The sequence below is a fragment of the Ambystoma mexicanum genome, chromosome 2q (assembly GCF_040938575.1).
Source record: "Ambystoma mexicanum isolate Mex_15411 chromosome 2q, UKY_AmexF1_1, whole genome shotgun sequence".
NCBI classification, from domain to species: domain Eukaryota; kingdom Metazoa; phylum Chordata; class Amphibia; order Caudata; family Ambystomatidae; genus Ambystoma; species Ambystoma mexicanum.
This window is the reverse complement of record NC_090924.1, coordinates 728633227-728652087: the sequence shown is the minus strand read 5'-3', so window position 1 is coordinate 728652087 and position 18861 is coordinate 728633227. Positions and strand designations below refer to the sequence as shown.

The 18861-nt window shown below is 47.3% G+C and overlaps 1 long non-coding RNA gene across 1 annotated transcript in view; it reads right to left on the bottom strand.

Moving 5' to 3' along the window:
• LOC138569018 (uncharacterized) overlaps window positions 1-18861 on the bottom strand; it is a 248812-nt gene that overhangs the window by 99087 nt on the left and 130864 nt on the right. The window contains exon 2 of the long non-coding RNA XR_011303059.1: window positions 15116-15179. This is a non-coding gene — a long non-coding RNA (uncharacterized lncRNA). The remainder of the gene's footprint in view (window positions 1-15115; window positions 15180-18861) is intronic.

Below are 18861 nucleotides of genomic sequence, written 5' to 3'. Positions count from 1 at the left end.
GTTTGCCGTATTAGTGCCAGAGTGTTTTCCATAGATGTGTTGTTGTAAATAAATACCTATATATCGTTACACCGAAGCCTTGTTCCGTGTTTGCTTGTTCTGCTGTGTAGATTGCCCTATTTTGTATACCCCACATACTGCCAAACTCTTCTTGAGGGAAGTCTGACTGCTCAGCCACAGCTACCAAGTGAATCTGTGTGGTACTGACTGCTACTAAGTGGGTTTACTGCCAAACACCTGTAGTCCTAAATCTTTTGCAGTGGTCCCAGAGGGAACTGCGCAGGTTTCCGCCTAACAAGGCGTCACAACAGAGAAGGGCACAGCAATCCAGGAGGGTTATGTACAGGTCGCTGTAGATTCTATGTCAAGACTCGGAGGCTCAGATTATGCTCTGAACTTTCCTTTACTTCTGGAGCAGCAAAGTAGCAACATACAATTATGATAAACATTGTAACATAAAAAACTACAATTCCCAAACGTGCAGTGAATTTGTAGTCCGTTTTTCATAAGATCACAAATCCATGTGATTTTTCCAGTCCATTCAGATCTCACTTTCCCCTATAAACACTGTCTAAACCACAGTCCTTCCTCTTTCTTTGCTGCTCGAGCAGCTGGGATAAGCACCTTGATTTATTTTTACAATTTATATGTTGATTTATGGTGGATGATTGAAATGTTTGACGGATAGCATGCGCGCGCTTAATAGTGTTTATTTGGACGCGCGGCGCGTCGAGGATTCACGGCGGAACATATCCGCTTAGGATTAGACCGTGACAGAACTTTTCGTTCCGGAGCTCTTTTGCCTCGTTAGGAGGAACTGTTATGCGTAAGTTCACAACGGGACTCTTGGGGTTCCGGCGCCATTGCGAACATCCATACATAGATAGGAACAGCCCTTCTTGTGTCTGGTGATAGAGCATATTAGGAATATTGACTTCAAAGGCATTACCAAGTAACGCGGATCAGCGCAAGCTACACCGGTGAGGAGAGCATACTGCAGCTCTCACAACAGATGGCAGACGCCACCTAGTGGCCAAAGGGCAGCACCGCAGACTTGATCAGCCATTGCTACTGTTACAGTAAGTGACTGGCTCAGTCCCAAGTAAAACTAAGACCAAACCCCTCATTATCTGCCTAAATAAGGAGGTTATACCTTTTATATATATATATATATATTGATTATCTCATCAAGAAGGGCTCAGTCCCAAACAAAATAATAAGATATACAAGAGACCCACCTAGCTACAAACAAAAGTGTAAGCAGAATGACAGGGGCAACCCAAGAAAACTGTGCATCATTTGCATGGCAAGGCTACAGAATGAGTGGTTATTTTGAAGACTCGTAAGGACCTCATGTTAGCAGTCTGCGCATGGGTCAGGTTGTACAGACGATGGTTAGTGCCGGCAGACCCCATAGAGAAGAAAAGGGCATAATGCACGACCTGGCTGCTTTGTCTCAGGGCATCACGGACCAGAACAAAGCATGCAGGGACAGAGGGGGAAGAAAGAAAAAGACCTGCAGGGATCGTAGTTCCCAGACCCCATCCGGGTTCACCCCACGGGTCGAAAACGAACAAGAGAAAGGCGAGGTCTCGTGAGAGACATACTTTAGTTCAGACTATTCATCTGATGAATACTGCAGAAGCTGTTCTAAATCTGATGAATATAGTATGCCAGAGAATCAGCCCTCCTCAGACGGGCGGGAGCCCAGGAACAAAAAAGGCAGGAGGGAAGACAATGAGTCCCATAGGCACGAATTTGACCCAGATGAACTGGTTCACCTGAGGTTGAATGAGTGGGAACCCCAGAAAAAATTACAGAATACATAAGGAAGAGATTGAGAACACACCTGAACAAACAGGCTCGAAACAAATGAAGAGCTGAATGCCCTAGGCCTAGAGTGCCGGACGGGGTGGCTGATACACCAGAAATCGACAAGAGAATAATTACGTTCCTGGGGAGATATGGCAGGGACGTGAAAAAAGGAATTGACATGTCCTGGAGATCTTGTCAGGACAAGCTTTTATACATGCTGGGCCCTAACACTAGGATATGGCAACTCGCTGAAGAAGCCAAGGCAAAGAAAGAACCCATCGATCGGAGATCATGGCTGGATGGGCACAAAGAACCCTATGCCTGATGGGGAATGCCAACACAGCGTCGGCAACAGAAAGAAGGAGATCCATACTAATGAAGTTGGACTCCAGAATGGGAGAGCTGGCTTCTTTTGAGCAAGCAGCATCAGCGAAAGGCAAGCTGTTTGGGGATCTTTTCATAAAAGACATGGCAAAATTCACCATTCGAGGAAAGGGCCGCTCATCCAGCCATTATCAATATAGTAGGTCCTACAATGACAGATCCCACTGGAAGCAAGAGGACCGGAGGTCGAACCCTTTCTTCTCTTGCAGAGGAAGAAGCATGGGTAGAGTCTGGAGAGGAAGCGGTAGACAGCAACACCAGATTAACACAGGTGAGAAAAATAAAAGCGCTGGCAAAAGGAATAGAAACACACATTCCTCCAGTAGGGGGAAGAGTGAAATTGCATTTAGGAAAATGGGAGGAGATATCCTTAGATGCATGGGTGATGCAGAAGGTTCGAGGTTTTCAGTTAGAATTTTGGCAGGAACCGTCACAAGTAACCGTACCAAAGCAGATATGGTTCAGCAAATAAGATGAAGATCTGTTAGACAGAGAAGTAGACTCATTCAAAATAAAAAATGCAATTGGCCCAGCCTCAGAAGGTCAGGGAGGTTTCGGAAGCAACCTGTTTTTAGTAAAAGGTAAACACAAGGTAAGACCAGTAATAAATCTCAAGGGTCTGAATTATTTTCTAATATTTCTAATATACAGACACTTCAAAATGGAAGGGATTCACCTGTTAAGGGACATCCTACAGCAAGGGGATTGGTTAGCAAGGATAGACCTCAGGGACGCCAATCTAATGATTCTGATTCAACAGAATCAGAGGAAACTGCTACAATTCCTCTGGAAAGGAGAGTTCAAATGTCTTCTGTTTGGTCTAGCATCAGCTCTATGGTGCTTCACCAAACTATTGAAACCAGTGGAAAGTTACCTCAGGGAACAAGGAATCAGAATGATTATATACCTGGATGACATTTGTTGGATGTGCCAGGACAGAGAAATTCTTGTAGAACAGATTGAGAAAACGACAGATTTACTGCAACAGCTGGAGTTTCTAATAAACTGGGAAAAGTCAGAATTAGAACCAGCACAGGAGATAGAATTTCTGGGTTTCATCTTCGAGACAGCTCGGGGTTCACTCAGACCCTTGGGGAAGATGAATTCCATAAAGAAGGAAATAAAGAGTATGATGACAAGACAGGTAATTTCTTTTAGGGAGATACCGAGGCTGGTTGGTCGTCTGTCATCGTCGATACAGGCAATCTTTCCAGGACCTCTGCACTACAAAGCGTTACAGATGTTGAAGATAGATCATCTCAGGAAAGGTCTATTTGACTAACAGAAAGTGCCCATATCTAAAGAAGCGAGAACAGAGCTGGAATGGTGGTATTCCCACATGGAGGCATGGAATGGCAGGGTGATATTTTGCTCATCCCCGGACCTGGTAATAGAATCAGACGCCAGTCGATGGGGATGGGGCACCAGATGTGGCGATCAATAGTCCGGGGGGAGATGCTCGAGCGAGGAATTGGGACTACACATCAATTGCCTCAAACTTCTGGCAGGATCCTTCGCAGTAGGTTGTTGGACACAGGAAGGAGCGAAATGTGCCATTCGACTAAAGCTGGACAACGTTTCGGCAGTCAGATACATAAATCAACTGGGGCTCGACGAGATCCAAGATGCTGACATAGATAGCCACAGAATTTTGGCTACTATGCCTCCAGAGGGGAGTCACTGTGAAGGCAGAACACCTGCTGGGGGAACTCAACCAGTGGCGGACTGGAATTCGAGATACATGAGGGACTCCATCGATTGGCAGCTGGACAACTCAGTATTTCACAAGATCATGCATCGGAGAGGTCCGTGTTGGACGGATTTGTTTGCGTCGAGATTGAATAGGAAGATCTCCAAGTTTTTCAGCTGGAGACCAGATCCAGAATTGACAGCGACAGATATATTTCTCCAGGTATGGTGACCCAACGAAGGAATCCGCTTTCCCTCCGTTCGCCATGATAACACGCACTATGGCACAGGTCAGGAGACAGAAAGTGACAGTCATTTTAGTGACACCCGATTGTAGGGGTCAAGCATGGTTCCCGGACGTGCTGGAGATGTCGTATGATTTTCCAATTCTGTTGTCACACAGAGAGGACATAATCTTAAATCCAATAGGAGAAACTCACCCATTGTTACAATCAGGGAACTTGAATCTGATGGCTAGCATAGACGATTTCAGGAAGGCCTGGGCCAAGCCAGGCCTTTCGGGCCATGCTCAAGAATGTATCAAAGAGTCATGGGCCCTAGCGACCGGGAAAGGCCTAAAGAGTGGAATGGCGAAGATGGAATAATTGGTGTATTGAGAGAGAAGTTAATCCCATACAAACTGATGTAATTCACATAGTGCATTTTCTGGCAGCTCAAGCAGCTCAGGCTAAAGATTACAGACCCATGAACAATTACAGATCTGCGATATCGCCAGGTCATAAGTACATTGAGGGAAGACCAGCGGGTGAACATCCTTTAATATGCAGATTACTGAAAGGTGTCAAGTGCAAGAGACCACCTGCGCCTAGATATTCACATCTTTGGGACGTGATTGTGGTCTTGAGGATGTTTGAGGCCTGGCCGGACAATGAGAATCTTTCTAGGAAAGCTCTGTGGGCTAAATTAACTACTCTGTTATGTTTAATTTCATGCAAAAGACTGTCAGATGTGAAGGCGTTAGAGACAAACAGGACATCTTTCTCGCCTTCAGGGGTAATATTTTACATTGAGAAAAGGACAAAAACAAGTATTAAGACTGTAGAGTACATGGTCTTCTCGGAAAAAAAACAGGTTATGTCCTGTTAGGTGTTTGAAAGTTTATGAGATTAGGGCAAATATGGTGAGGCCCATTGGGGAATATCAATTGCTGATAGCTATCAAGAAACCTTTTAAAGCGGTAGCTCCGGCCACATTGGCTAGATGGGTGAGATGGTGCATGGCAGAGGCAGGCATCGACGTAGGACCGTTTAGAGCTCATTCGACGAGAGGTGCTGTGGCGTCGTCAGCCTTTATGTCAGGAGCACACCTGGAAGATATTTTGAAGGCAGCAGACTGGTCTAATGAAGAAACGTGTAAGAATTTTTATTTTAGACCAGTGGATCAAATAGCGTCGTTGGTGGTGAGTAAGCTTTAAACAAGCATAATCTGAGCCTCTGGGTCTTGACATAGAATACAGATTTTCCATACATTTGTTCCAGAAAGTCATGATTCTATTAAAGACTTGGAGGCGAAAGATTATTCCACCCAATTCAATTGCTATAATGAATGAATGTAGTGTAAATATGTTTTTTAAAGAGTAATATAACTTTGTAAATGGTAATGTAATGTTGTTATTTTGCGATTGCCCACCCGTTCAAGAGGAGATATTTCATGGTATATACATTTTTTTGACAGGAACAGAGCAGCAGAAGACAACAGCGCCGTGAAGTGGGAACAAAGTAAAGATTAAGAAGTCTACCGGTTGGGGCGCACATTTTAAGTTGTTCGATCAGTGGCAGAGCGAGCAGAAAGAGGAAGGACTGTGGTTTAGGCAGTGTTTATAGGGGAAAGTTAGATTTGATTGGACTGGAAAAATCACATGGATTTGTGAGCGTTTGAAAAACGTTCTCCAAATTCACTGCAAGTTTGGGAATTGTAGTTTTTTATGTTACAATGTTTTTCATAATTGTTTGTTGATACTTTGCTGCTCGAGAAGTAAAGGAAAGTTCAGAGCATAATCTTTCGTCTCCGAGTCTTTAATAGAATCATGACTTTCTGTAACAAATGTATGGAAAATCTGTATTCTCATGGGTTCTGAGTTGCATTCGTGAGAGTGAGCGTGACAGTGTCACACGCTCCAGAGCCTGTCACCCTGGGACCTGTAGTCCTGAACCCTGCTGTATGATGCGCTGTAAATGAGGACATGCACCCAGTTGTGTGAGGCACCATGGGATGCGCCACCATGGCAGAGGCCGGTGCAAAGGCATAACCCGGACCAAAGGCAGCCAAGTCACGACACGTGCACTCATTGGCGACAATTGGCGTATCCAAATAAATGTATACTTTAACTACCTCATTTTCATTTTTATGAGGTCATTAGTTTTAGTTTTAGCATAAAGTTCTAAGAAAGTAAATAACCTCTGTGATCGAGAACAACATCATCTATGTATGCTAACTGGAAAGGCCGTAAATTACCCAGTTGTGGCATTACAAATGAAGAAGGCCAAGTATGTCCCCAAACCTGAGATTCAAATGTTTAATGTTAATGTTAAAGGACATTTGTACCGCGCACTATCACCACCGGAGTGGTCCCCTGACGCTCTGGCGGCTCTGAAAAAGGGAGGGGGCGAGTTAGTGGGAATAAGCTGGAAAAGTGCAAGAGAGTAGTGATGTGCTGTTGGCGGCCTCAGCCCGGTGGCTCCGTTGGCTGGGCTTGAGGTGTTTTACGGTCGATAGTCGTAGTGTGCTGTTGTGCAAGTCTGTGTGGTCTGTTTTGTTGTTGGATTGTAGTGAAGTTTGTGCGGAATGTTGTGTTGTAGGCTTGAGGTTGTGTTTGGTTAGAGTTTGAGAGGTGTATGCAGAGGGGTGAAATTGTTAGTGGATTGGTTAATTGGCATTTCTGTCTGGAAGCGAGGCGCTAAACTTCTGTGGCACATGCCAACGCTTTTAATTGTGTCCAGGAGCGGCACCTGCCTTCATTCACAAATCCATCCGACCAATGCCTATGCCAGTGTCACAGCTTAGTTCAAGTGTGGCAGATGTTAACATCCACACAATTCTGTACAAGTATGATACCTGGTAGCAATTATGGAGCGGGTGAGGCTGTTGGGTGGGTTTGGCTAGGGGTGCACTAGGGATAGGATGCTGGGTATATACTGTATGTATATACCTGGGGACCACCTCCTAAACGCTCCTCGCTTTGGCTTTGTCCTATGCTGGATTCATACTCGGGGTAATTTAAATGTCTCTCTGCCCTTGTTTATGTTGTACCCTATGTTATGTCCTGTCGGTCGCATAAATCAATGCTCTTGCACCTGCTGTATGTATTCCCTGGAGTATGTTTCTCCGTCTCCCTCCTCCCTCCTCTGCTGGGGGTATCTACACTGTAGCCTCTCTGTCCTCTCACCTTCAGGCCACACCCTGTGAAGTCCCTGCTTCTTTTAATGCTGCCCTCCCTTGGACGGGCCCTAATCTGTCCTTATTTTTTGGGGATTTGAGCCCTCCACAGGTGGGTGCGGTTAAGGTGAGGCCTCTTGGATGAATCTTACAGCAGCAGTGTGTCTTCGTTCAACTGCTGGCCAAACCACTGCGTGCTCCCCGGAATTCCCCAACTGCTCCCTACTGCCTTATTGTGACCCTGTTTGGAATAGTTGAGTTCATTGGCCAGAGCACCCCCACATAAACCCCACACGTGTATGTTGATCCCCGTGCCCACCACCCGTCTTGTGTACCCACTGCAATACCTCACTTTAAACGTTGCCTTTTTGAACGTTTGCCTTCAGGTTTTTCTTATCTCACACCACCGCCTTTTTGGGGGGGGTCGGGGTCGCACACACACGGAGATAAGGGCTGGTCACGCTGCCTGGATGTGTACTGTGTGGGAGGAGCAGGGGTGGGAAACAAAGCTGCCCAAATTCTGGGAAGACCCTGCCCGCGGGGTGAGGTGGTACTGCTGGGCGTGATTAACTTATGATGTCAGCGGGGGGCTTTTCTGTTCCAATAACCCAAAGCCGCTGATTCCCTCCTGTGTCTTACAAACTGCAGGTCGGGTTCCCACGGCACCCAGGCTGGCGGCAAACACAAAGTTTACTAGACAGGACGCCAATACGCAGCCGGTCTCAGGCCACGCTAAGTCGGTATATTATCTGAAAGGCCTCCTGAGAGATTCAGCCTAACCCTAATGCTGTAGGTAAACTAATATATTAAGGAGTCCCGATGGGAGGCCCCACCAGGACCATTTTCTACATAGAATACTGCAATTAATTGTATCAAATGCTGAGCTAAAATCCACAAAGCCCATGTAAGCAGGCGGTTTACCAGCAATCAATGTGTCATGTTGCACAATGTTAATAATCAACCCATTTAATGAAGTTCCTATGTGTGATGCCACGTGTACCGCGGGAGACCGGGTCACGTGATGGGGCAGGGCCGGACATAAAGGCATCACTGGAACTGCGCGCTTTGCGCCTGTCCGGGTTTATGCACCTGGCAGGCTGGTTGTGTCTTGCTTGCGCGCGTGTGCCTCACAGTCCCGAGCAGGCCTGTGTGCACCAAGCAAGCCTCCCCATCCACCAGAGGCTTGCACACAACACTGGCGACGTGGACGGAGCTCTCGCCCCCCATGCGCCTGTCACTTTTTTTCAACGCACGGGATCTGCAATCATACCGGAGACGGCCTGTGTGAGAGTCGGACCTCCTAGCGTGTTACAAGTACATGCGGGCACAGCAAACAGGAGTCATTTCAAACACTCTGTGCACATGAACATTCCATCATCTCGTGTATGCTTGCGTGAAGATTCTACCTTCTCGCGTATGATGCAAGCAAGGCTTTTAAGCTCCTGCAACGTTCTACAAGTCCCACAAACATTCTTTCACCTCGTGCATGCTCGCGAGCAGTGTATCAAGACACTCCAACACTCTGGGCACAATATTACATCGATTCAGAGCACTAAACATGTGGAAGTAATAATCTATGGAGGACATCCAGCTGCATTTCACAGCGGAAAGCCAGGTGAGAGGGGCCCACAAGTCACAGTCCCCTACCACGTATACTTAAAGGGACATGCAGACAGTTCTCACCACCTGCAAGACGACCTACTGGCACGTGCTCACACGCGCGCCGGATAGACGGATAGTTGAAACCCACGCACAGCTGTCCACTCAGCAAGTAACACCCCTGCACCACTATGTCCAGCACGAATGCGAGCCCATTGAGGGCAGGAACAAGCCCCGCAGACAGGAGGAGCATCAACCCCACCCAGACCATGCAGACCCGGCACTTATCACCCTCATGGCACCATTCAACCCATTTTCCACGGGTGGTGCAATCTGTTGGGGCATCTGGCTACAACAATTCGAGTTGCACCTTGAAGCCAGTGAAATCGTCACAGACAGAAGGAAGCGGACATTCCTCCTACTCAACATCGGCGCAGCGACATTACGCCTTTTCAACAGGCTCCCCAACAATGGGGATGCAGAGGACTACGACACTGCCAAAGCAGCACTGACAAACAAGTTTAAGCCCGACCTCAAACCTGAGTATGAGAGGTTCCATTTTTGCATGGCCAGACAATGCGAGAGTCAGACAGTAGACAACTTCCATGCATGTCTACGGGAGTTGGCGGTAGGGTGCAAATTTCCTAATGAAGAATTTGCAATATGACTCCAAGTCATAAATGGAATCTCATCGGAGAAGCTGAGGAGAGCTATCCTGTAGGAAAAGAATATAGCGCTGTCCCGCATCCTTGAAATATGACGCCTCCGTGAGCGCACAGACGACCAAGTGGCTGTGATTGAAGCCACGATCCAATGTCTACCGCTAGAAAATCCCCAGAAAAGAGAAGAAGTTGCTGCAATCAAAAGAGGCCAAAGCAACTGAGAGCAAGGGGGTAAGGGCTCAAACCCCACCCCGCCTTACCCACCTCGAGGGTGAGAGAGCTCCTGCAAATGGTATGGAGGCCCATGGCACCGAGGGGAGCCACGCCCCACATGGGGTTCGACATGCCAGTAGTGCAACTGCCTCAACCACTACGCAGCTGTCTGCCTGCATCCATCAGATGGAAGAGACCGAGTGCAGACTACACAAAAACCAGAGGAGCACAGAAGAAAGTTCGCCCCACGGGAAACCTCCTGCCAGCCAAGCAGAAAAGGTTGGGTAAGAGCCATAGACGACACGCAAAGATCACCAGACAGCAGCGAAAGCGAAGAAAGCGACGACAGCGTCTCACCCGACAGGTATGACAAAGAAAGACGAAAGAAAGCAGGCAAGAAGATACACTGCATGTATCTTATCTCGGCGGTAGAACCACGAAGATCCAAACAGCGGAAGAGGCCCTCCTGTACCATTATCTCTGATGGGAAACCGATGAAAGTGGTCATTGACACAGGAGCAACTCTCAATGTGATGCGAACAATCGCCTTCAACAAGCTCAGCCCAAGGCCGACGCTACAAGTCAGGAAGGTACGACTCTTCGCCTATGGTTGCAAGAAATCGCTGCCGGTGCAAGGATCCTTCTGATCCGACTTCTCCCACAACAACACAGCCTGCCGAACAATAATCTACGTAGTCAACGCTGGCTGTGAGACTTTCTTAAGCTGCAGAACAGCTGAAAATCTACGGGTGATCCACTTTGCGTTCAGCATCCAACACACAGAGATCGATGACCTACTCAAAAAACACAACCAAGTGCTCCAGGGCATCGGCTGCCTGAAAGGCAGGTCCATCAAGCTGCACATTAATCCCACCATTGAGCCCAAAACTGTGCGGCATCGCTGGTTACCCTTTCACATGAGGGAGGCCATCAAAAAAGGAACTCGAGAAACTAGAGAAGGCCGGCATCATAGAAAGAACTTCAGGACCAACTCCGTGGGTTTCTCCCATGGTAGTGGCACAAAAGCCCAAGTAACCAAATGCTGTGAGAATCTGCATCGATATGAGGCTCCCGAATGCAGCCATCGGGAGAGAGAGGCACATCACACCAACTATTGATTAACTCATTGTTGACCTAACAGGTGCCACACTATTCAGCAAGCTAGACCTCAGGTCGGAGTACCACCAAATCTGACTCTGAAGGAATCAAGATATATCACCACCTTCTCTTCCCACCTTGGCCTGAGGAGATACAAACGCTTGAACTTTAGAATATCATCGGCCGCAGAGGTCTTCTAACATGAAATCCGGAAGGTCCTGAACGGCCTAGAAGGGACGACAAACATCAGTGATGGCATCATCGTGTACAGAACCAGCAGCAGAGAACATCACGAATGCCTGGCGGCAGTATTATGGCGGCTCGAAGACGCCGGACTAACATTGAATGCAGAAAAGTGTGAGTTTGGCAAGGAAGAACTCTGTTTCTTCGGCTACATCTTTAATTTCCAAAGGCGTGTCACCTGATCCAGAGAAGGTGAACAACATCAAAAACACCCAAGCCCCACAATCTGTCACCGAAGTAAGAAGTTTTTTGGGCATGGCATCGTATTGCGCTAGGTTTATCCTGGACCTTGCTACCCTAGCAAGCCCCCTCTGTGAACTCACAAAGAAAGACCAGAAGTGGGAATGGTCCTCCCTACACCAGCAAGCGTTTCAGCAAATCAAAGACTTGCTGTCCGCCTCCATGACGATGGCATTCTTTGACACTGAAAGGGACGCTGAACTCCTTGTGGACACAAGCCCCGTATGCCTAGGGGCCATACTAACTGAAATTGACAAACAAGGCAACCTACACCTCATCGCTTTTGCCAACCGCGGATTGACCAAGACTGAACAGAACTGTGCGCATATTGAGAAGGAGGCTCTAGAAATCCTCTGGGGATGCCGACACTTTAAGGTATACTTACTGGCCAAAACAGCGGAGGTATTCTCAGACCACAAACTCCTCATCCCTATCTTCAAGGGCTCTGCACCACATCTCCCGGCGCGAATTGAGAAATGGATGTTACAACTACTACCCTACAACTTTGAGGTTGAGTATCGGGCGGTGCAGACAACCCCGCGGACTATCTTTCCTGCCACCCACGGCCCGTCACAGAACAAGAGAGGCAACACGCAGCAGAGACGATGAACACGTATATCACGTTGTGGCTTGCGCCCGACCTCTGGCCCTCACACTGCAAGAAGTTGCTGATGAGACCAAGGCAGATATCATCTTGAATCGAACCACACAATCCATCCAGACAGGGACCTGGAAGAACTTCCTGGCCATGGTGGCCCAGCGCACAAAGTCGGGACAGGAGAAACTACAGGCCATATTTCGGGTCCGCCATGAGCTCACCGTAGCCCCCGAAGGGGTGATACTAAAATGACATCGAATTGTGTTACCAAGAGCGCTGGTAGAGAGAGCGCTCAAGTTAGCCCACAGTGGACACCAAGAGATTGTGAAGACAATCTCATACCTGAAGTCCCGAATGTGGATGCCATGCATGCAACAGCAAGTAATAGACCTCATAGAAGCGTGTGCATGCTGCCAATCAACCAGGAGAGCTGCAACCCTGGAACCAATCATCAGTGCCCTGAGAAGCAACTAAAGGTGGGAGTCCGTTAGCATAGACTACTGCACCATCACAGGAGAAGGATACCTGCTGGTCCTGGTGGACGAATTCAGTCGCTACCCAGAAGTCGAACATGTGACGTCCACCGACGCTGAAACTATGATCCTGGCGCTCGAGAAAATATTTGCAACGCCCGGGATCCCGACCAAGATTAAGAGCAACTCCGGCCCTCTGTTTACTATCCAAGAACTTTGGCAGTTCTTCCAAGACCTCAGCATATGGCACAAGAGGATCACCCCCTACTGGATTCAAGCTAATGGGAATGCCGAATGTTTTATGGGGTCACTGACTAAAGTGATCCACATCGCAAAAGAGCGCAACCACTCATGGCTAACCGCCGTGTATCGATTCCTGAGGACTCACCGCCAGACCCTGCACTCATCAACCGGCATCAGCCCTGCATCTCTCATGTTCGGTGTGCTGATCCAAGCGGAACTCCCAGTGCACCCAAACTGGGTAGCCCCAGATCTGGACATTCCCCTCATAGAGGCAAAACAGATCAGGCGGAATGAACAGGAGAGCAACACCCGAGGCGCCAGCCACTGGGAATTGCATCCAGGGTTCACGGTGCTGATGAAAAACCGGGTTCCGCCCAAGAAAATGTCACTGAACTTCGAGTCCCAACTGTGAACAGTACACAACGCAAACCACAGCAGGATCACAGCCACCAGAGGGAATGAAACCCTGACCAGGAACATATCTCACTTCCGAAAAGTCCCAGCGGCAATGTGGGAAGAAGGGCCAAGAAGCCCCAGAGAGGAACGAAATCACCTGATCTGCCTGAGGCCCTGAGGCTGGCAGAGGAGAATGACACACCCCAAGAATCCCAAGAACTAGCATCACACATGGACGATGCCCGATCAGAGACCCCTTGAGAGGAAGAGACTGAGAGAAACCATCCCTGCTACCATCTAAGGGAGAGGCCGCGACCGTCATCCCGCCTCCAAGGGTACGTCGTACAGGGTGTCTATCACCGGTGGAGCATGAAGAGGTTGCGCGCCTGAGAGACTAGAATAGACGATGAAATGTTATAAAGTGTTACTGTTTGTTGTTGAAAAAGCATACTAAGTTTGGGAGGAATGTGATGTAACGTGTATCGTGGGAGACCGGGTCACGTGACAGGGGCGGGGCCGGAAATAAATGAATCACCGGAACCACGCGATTCGCCCGAGTCCAGATTTATGCACCTGACAGGCTGGTTGTGTCTTGCTTGCGCGCGCTGCACCTCACAGTTCCGAGCGGGCCTGTGTGCACCAAGCGAGCCCCCCATCCACCGGAGACTTGCAGCCAACACTATGTTCCTACAAAATCCAGACTGGAATTTATTCCAGTGACTGGTCTTAATGGCCGGTAGTTCCACTTCTCGCAGAATAAGGTTGCAAAAATGTTACTGTCGACTTAACGTAATTGCCCCGTAATTACAACGATCTAGGGGGTCACTTCTTTTAAGAATGGGTACTGAATTAGATAGTTTCAAAGTGTCTGGTTTGTTCCTATTAGTAATAATGATTGCGAAAAACAAATAGAGTATTTTAGACCATATCTACGGCGGCGTGCTTCCAAACCAAATTAGAGGCAATTCGGGCTCAGGACTCTAGAATCACTAGCCTTTCTGATAATAGAAAGAATTCCCTGCAAATCAAAAGTAAGGGTCTGTTCAAGCTCCAGAGACTGCAGTGCCAGGATACTTGGAGGTAAGCAAGTTGAGTAAAAAACATAAAATGGGCTGTCCAAGCCAGATCACTAATTGGATTGGCTTGTATTTCAAGTAGCTTGCACTCAGCCTTGTTAAACAGGGGACAGAAAGTAGTACCTGCTTTAGCCACCAGGATGCCTAGCATGGTTTCACCATCCTGCTGGTACATGCAGTGCTGGATTTTTATATTTTTGTTTAAGGTGCTTAATATCTCTTATTGCCATAATGTGATTAGTATTTACTTTAGGGGGCGGACTGATAGTACGGCATAATTCTGTTTTAAGCTTTACAACGGCCTCATCAAACGTGTAAATGGTTGCGTTTAGCCTTTCCACCTTTACAAAATAAACTCTCTACATGACAGTGCAAGAAATTACAAAAGGAAGGAGCTCAGAACCTGCTCAAATTAGCAGGAGATTTCCTTATTGCACCAAGAATCTGCTTGTTAAACTTAGTAGTAGTGTTCGGATTCCAGGTGATATGTGGGCCTGCTAGATTTAGACACATATATCTAAACCTGTCAGTATGCTCAAATGATTGCGTAATACTAAATTCTTCAATCATAAGGCCGTGATCGCTTCATCAGTTCTTAGCAATATGCAATCGGGTGCATAGAAGGACGAGTACTTCACTTACAAAAAATTAGCCAATACATGACTCAGAGGGATCCCTATGCCATGTATCTCCCCCTTCAAGATCGCATGAGACATTACCATCTAATGTGTGCAAACCGTTGTCACTAATAGTATATTAAATATAGCCTGCCTGCCCAGAGGGGCCTTTACAGCCTTCCTTCCACATATTGTTCAAGTCATCATTAGTAGAGCAATTTGCATTAAAATCTCCTGCAATAAGAACAAGGTCTTTCGGATCTACAATACACCAATCATTGAGGACCATTATTGGTTCATTATGAAACTCAAGGATGGACCATTTTGCAGGGTTTCAATCGAGGAGGAAAATCTTTCCCACTGGTAAACCCACCTGATTTTTTTACAGCCACCAAGAGGACTCCAGACCGACGACCCAAATTGCCTCGAGTTGCATCCTGAAAAGCAAGGTGATAACCATCAAAACAGGAACAATTGATGAGCCATGTTTCCTACAGTAAAATAAGTGAAACATAACCAAAAAGTGAACACAAAAAACTATTTGTCAGAAGCAGGTGATGATGATCGCACATATTCCATGAAACTATGGTCAGAGGACTATGGCAAGCCAATAGAAGGACTCAGACCAGAGGACGTTTTGAACTTTGTTTTATTTAAATTGCTAGAACATGCCTCGCCCTATTACTAAAGAGGGAGCTCTCTTCCTTACCAAACTAAACTAAGGTGCATGTCTATGGTCCAAAATAAAATAGTCCTCACTCCAAACCTATCCACTAAATTGGCCTTACCACTTAGCAAAACCATAAAAGAAAATAGGTTGAGTGCCCTGCACTCTTAGCTCTCCACAAAGGTATGTGTGGTTTCCCCAAGAATCCCTCCTGGATCTGTATTCAATGGTTAGAAGTAAATAACAGTTTTACTCAAAGACAACAATTCTTGTCAGTCTATCAAAAGTTTCTCAAAGCTCGCCAAAGTTCGAACAAAATGTGTGACGCTCCTGGAAAAACAAAATGTCCACATATAGATGAATATATATTTCTTTGATACCTTTCCACCAACTTGGTCAATCTCTCCCCACATCGACCAAGTGTTGGGTGCCTCTGTGCTCCACTGAGATCTGCTTTTCACTATGCTTTTTGGGCCCCTGTGGCTCCTTTTTGTTTCCCTGACCCAATATCTCACTTAGTTCTTTAAGGGACCTCTTTATGACCCCTCTCTGCTTCTGGCTCTCCTGGTTTTCTCGGGTCCCTGTGACCCTTCTCAAGGTTTATGCTGCTCGGGTTTCTCAGGCTCCCGTACCCCTTCTCCTTTTCTCGTGCTCTCTCCTCCCTCAGATCCCTGTGATCCTTGGATGGGGCTAGGATAGTCCTTGCCTCTTCTCTGCTTGTTCTTTCTTCTCTTCTCGTCCTTCCGACCTGGGCAATCCGCGTACCTGCTGTATTGTGGTGCTTGCTCCAGTGAGGGTCCGCCTCATAAGAAACATTTGTTTTCTCCATGGCTTGCCGCTCTTCCGCACTGGATACTAGCAGTCTTTGCGTTCGGTTCTGTTCATCTCATCTCTCTCTCTCTCCCTCTCTCTCTCTCTCTCTCTCTCTCTCTCTCTCTCTTTCTCTCTCGCTCTCTCTCTCTCTCTCTCTCTCTCTCTCTCTCTCTAGTTGGCTCTCGGTCTGATTGGATAACTCAGTCCCCCCTTCATCCCTTGATTCGGGGTCTGTTTACAGGCTCCAGGCCTACGTGGTTGCGCCTCCAGGTCTGGATCGCATCACGCAGCCTGTGAGGCTCTGCATGCTTCCTGTCTGATGAATGGCGTGTCCTTTGTTGTCTGCCTCCTTCTATGCTGCAGATGGCTCTGATGTCTGGTTGGCTCCGCCTCCTTGCCGACGTTCTCATGTCTGAGGTTTGCCTCGGCATTGGGTTCTCCTCCTCTATTCAAGGGTTGTTGGCCTTTTATTCTTGCTCCGATATTCAAAAGCAGTGTATTCTTCACCACATAATGTCGAGGATGTGGAACGTTTAGCATTACCTTGAACCAAACACATAGAGGTAGTGTCTGTATTTCTTACTAAAAAACAAGTGTGGGATGTACTGCTAATGTTCGATAAATCCTGATGGGGCAAATAAAGGTAAATAAGTTTCACAACGGTATACTCTAAGACAAGAGATAGGAACAGCCTTTTGCTTTCTACAAGTGTTCACCCTTGACGGACACTTAAAAGTATCCTGTTAAGCCAATTTGTGATATTCAGAAGGATAATTTCCAGCAACACAGAACATCAAATTAAATCAAATGAATTAAGACAGAAATGTCATGCAAGAAAATATGGCTCTCAGGTTATTGACAAAACAATTGATAAAGTACAGCACATTTCCTGAGGGTCATTGCTTACAACTAAAACTAAATGAGTAGCACCTGAACTGGTGTATGCAATTACATATTAGAGTCTTAAGATTAAAAACCTAATTTTTTAAAACATTTTATTTTTATTGGCAGAGACATATAGCAAACACACACATCAGAGCAACCAATGAGTTCAGTCCATACATTAATGAGTACAGTAGTTGGAAATAAAAATGGTAACAATTAACGATGGGTAAGATCAATACATCACGATGCACTATAGGGCGTCAACATGATTAAAGAGGCCTGGGAGGCACCGCTCTCAGAGGAGTTCTCATCTAGAATGTGTAGGTAGCTGTTGAAAGCAGTCCAAATGTTTTTAGGGCGGGAGCGAGCTGGGATCATATTTTGGTACTCCTCCTCACAATTACTAGACCAGGTGAGTAGATTTAGCCATTTCCGGACCATGGGGGGAGAGGAGTTCTTCCAGCTTTGAAGGATGCACTTCTTGGCTACTATACAGGTCACATTTAGGAATTTAGCCACAACCTTAGTCATGTCAGCCTGCCACAGCCCAAACAGGGCTCCCAACGGATCCGGGTCAATAACAGTGTCACTAATTACAGATAGTGTCTCCAGGATCCTACCCCAAAACGCCACCAGCCTCGGACAGCCCCAGAACATATGTAGGTGATCAGCACCTTCCGCTCCACTGCGAGGGCAGGATTGTGGGGAGATTCTGGTAAACCCAGAGATCCTGAGCGGGGTATAGTACAGTCTATTCAACAGTTTGTACTGCATGGCACGGTAATGAAAGTTGAGGGAGACCCTGCTAGTATGTGAACACATTTTATCCCATAATTGGTCGGAGAGCTCTACACCCAGCTTGCGTGCCCATTCATCATGGGCCCTGGAGGGCCGAGCAGGGGCTCTCGTCAGCAACAGCCTATATAATGAAGAGACCACCCCACGGGCACCACCTGAATTACCTATGTATGCAATCTCTGGGGAGTCCAGGGGTTCGTTAGGGAAGCAAGGCCATGCAGTCCGGAAGGCCTCACAGAGCCTGTAGAATTGCAACCATTCCAATGCCGACCCTGAATGGCCCAGCCACCATGTCTGTGGAGTTATGAACTGCCCATCAGGATAAATGTCTGTTAGTGCAAGGTACCCCAGAGTTTCCCAGTGTCGAGCCAGGGCCATATCATGCATGTGTTCCAGCCCGGTGAATCTCCAGGCAAGGAGCCATTTGTAGTAGGGATGCTGTTCCGCCCTAACCCCCAGGATACGACCCCAGGCATGTAGAGTAGTTCCGACTGAGTTAATGGGCGAATCTGGCACATACTGCCGGTGAAGTATCAGTGACATTACATTTGTACCTGCTGCTGCCAGAGTCTCTAGTTTGACATGGGGACGAGGGGGGTGCCCGGGGTACCAATAGGAGGCGAATTGGGCTTGTGCCGCGAACTAGTATAGAATGAAATCGGGGGCCGTGAAACCTCCTCTATCATAAGGGAGCATCATATCCGACCATTTTTTGCGCACAGCGCCAGAGTGCCGCAGGTACTGCGCGCACAGTTTGTGCAGTCTTGTAAAATATCCCCCCCCCCGGCCAGACGGGCACATTACTAAATATATTCAACAGCTTGGGCAGCAGTATCATTTTGACAAGTGAAAGTTTCCCAGCAAGTGATAGATGGAGGGAACGCCATCACGTCATTTTGGCCTCAGCTTGCTGTGCCACAGCCAAGCAGTTGTGTGCCAGCAATGTATTCTTGGTC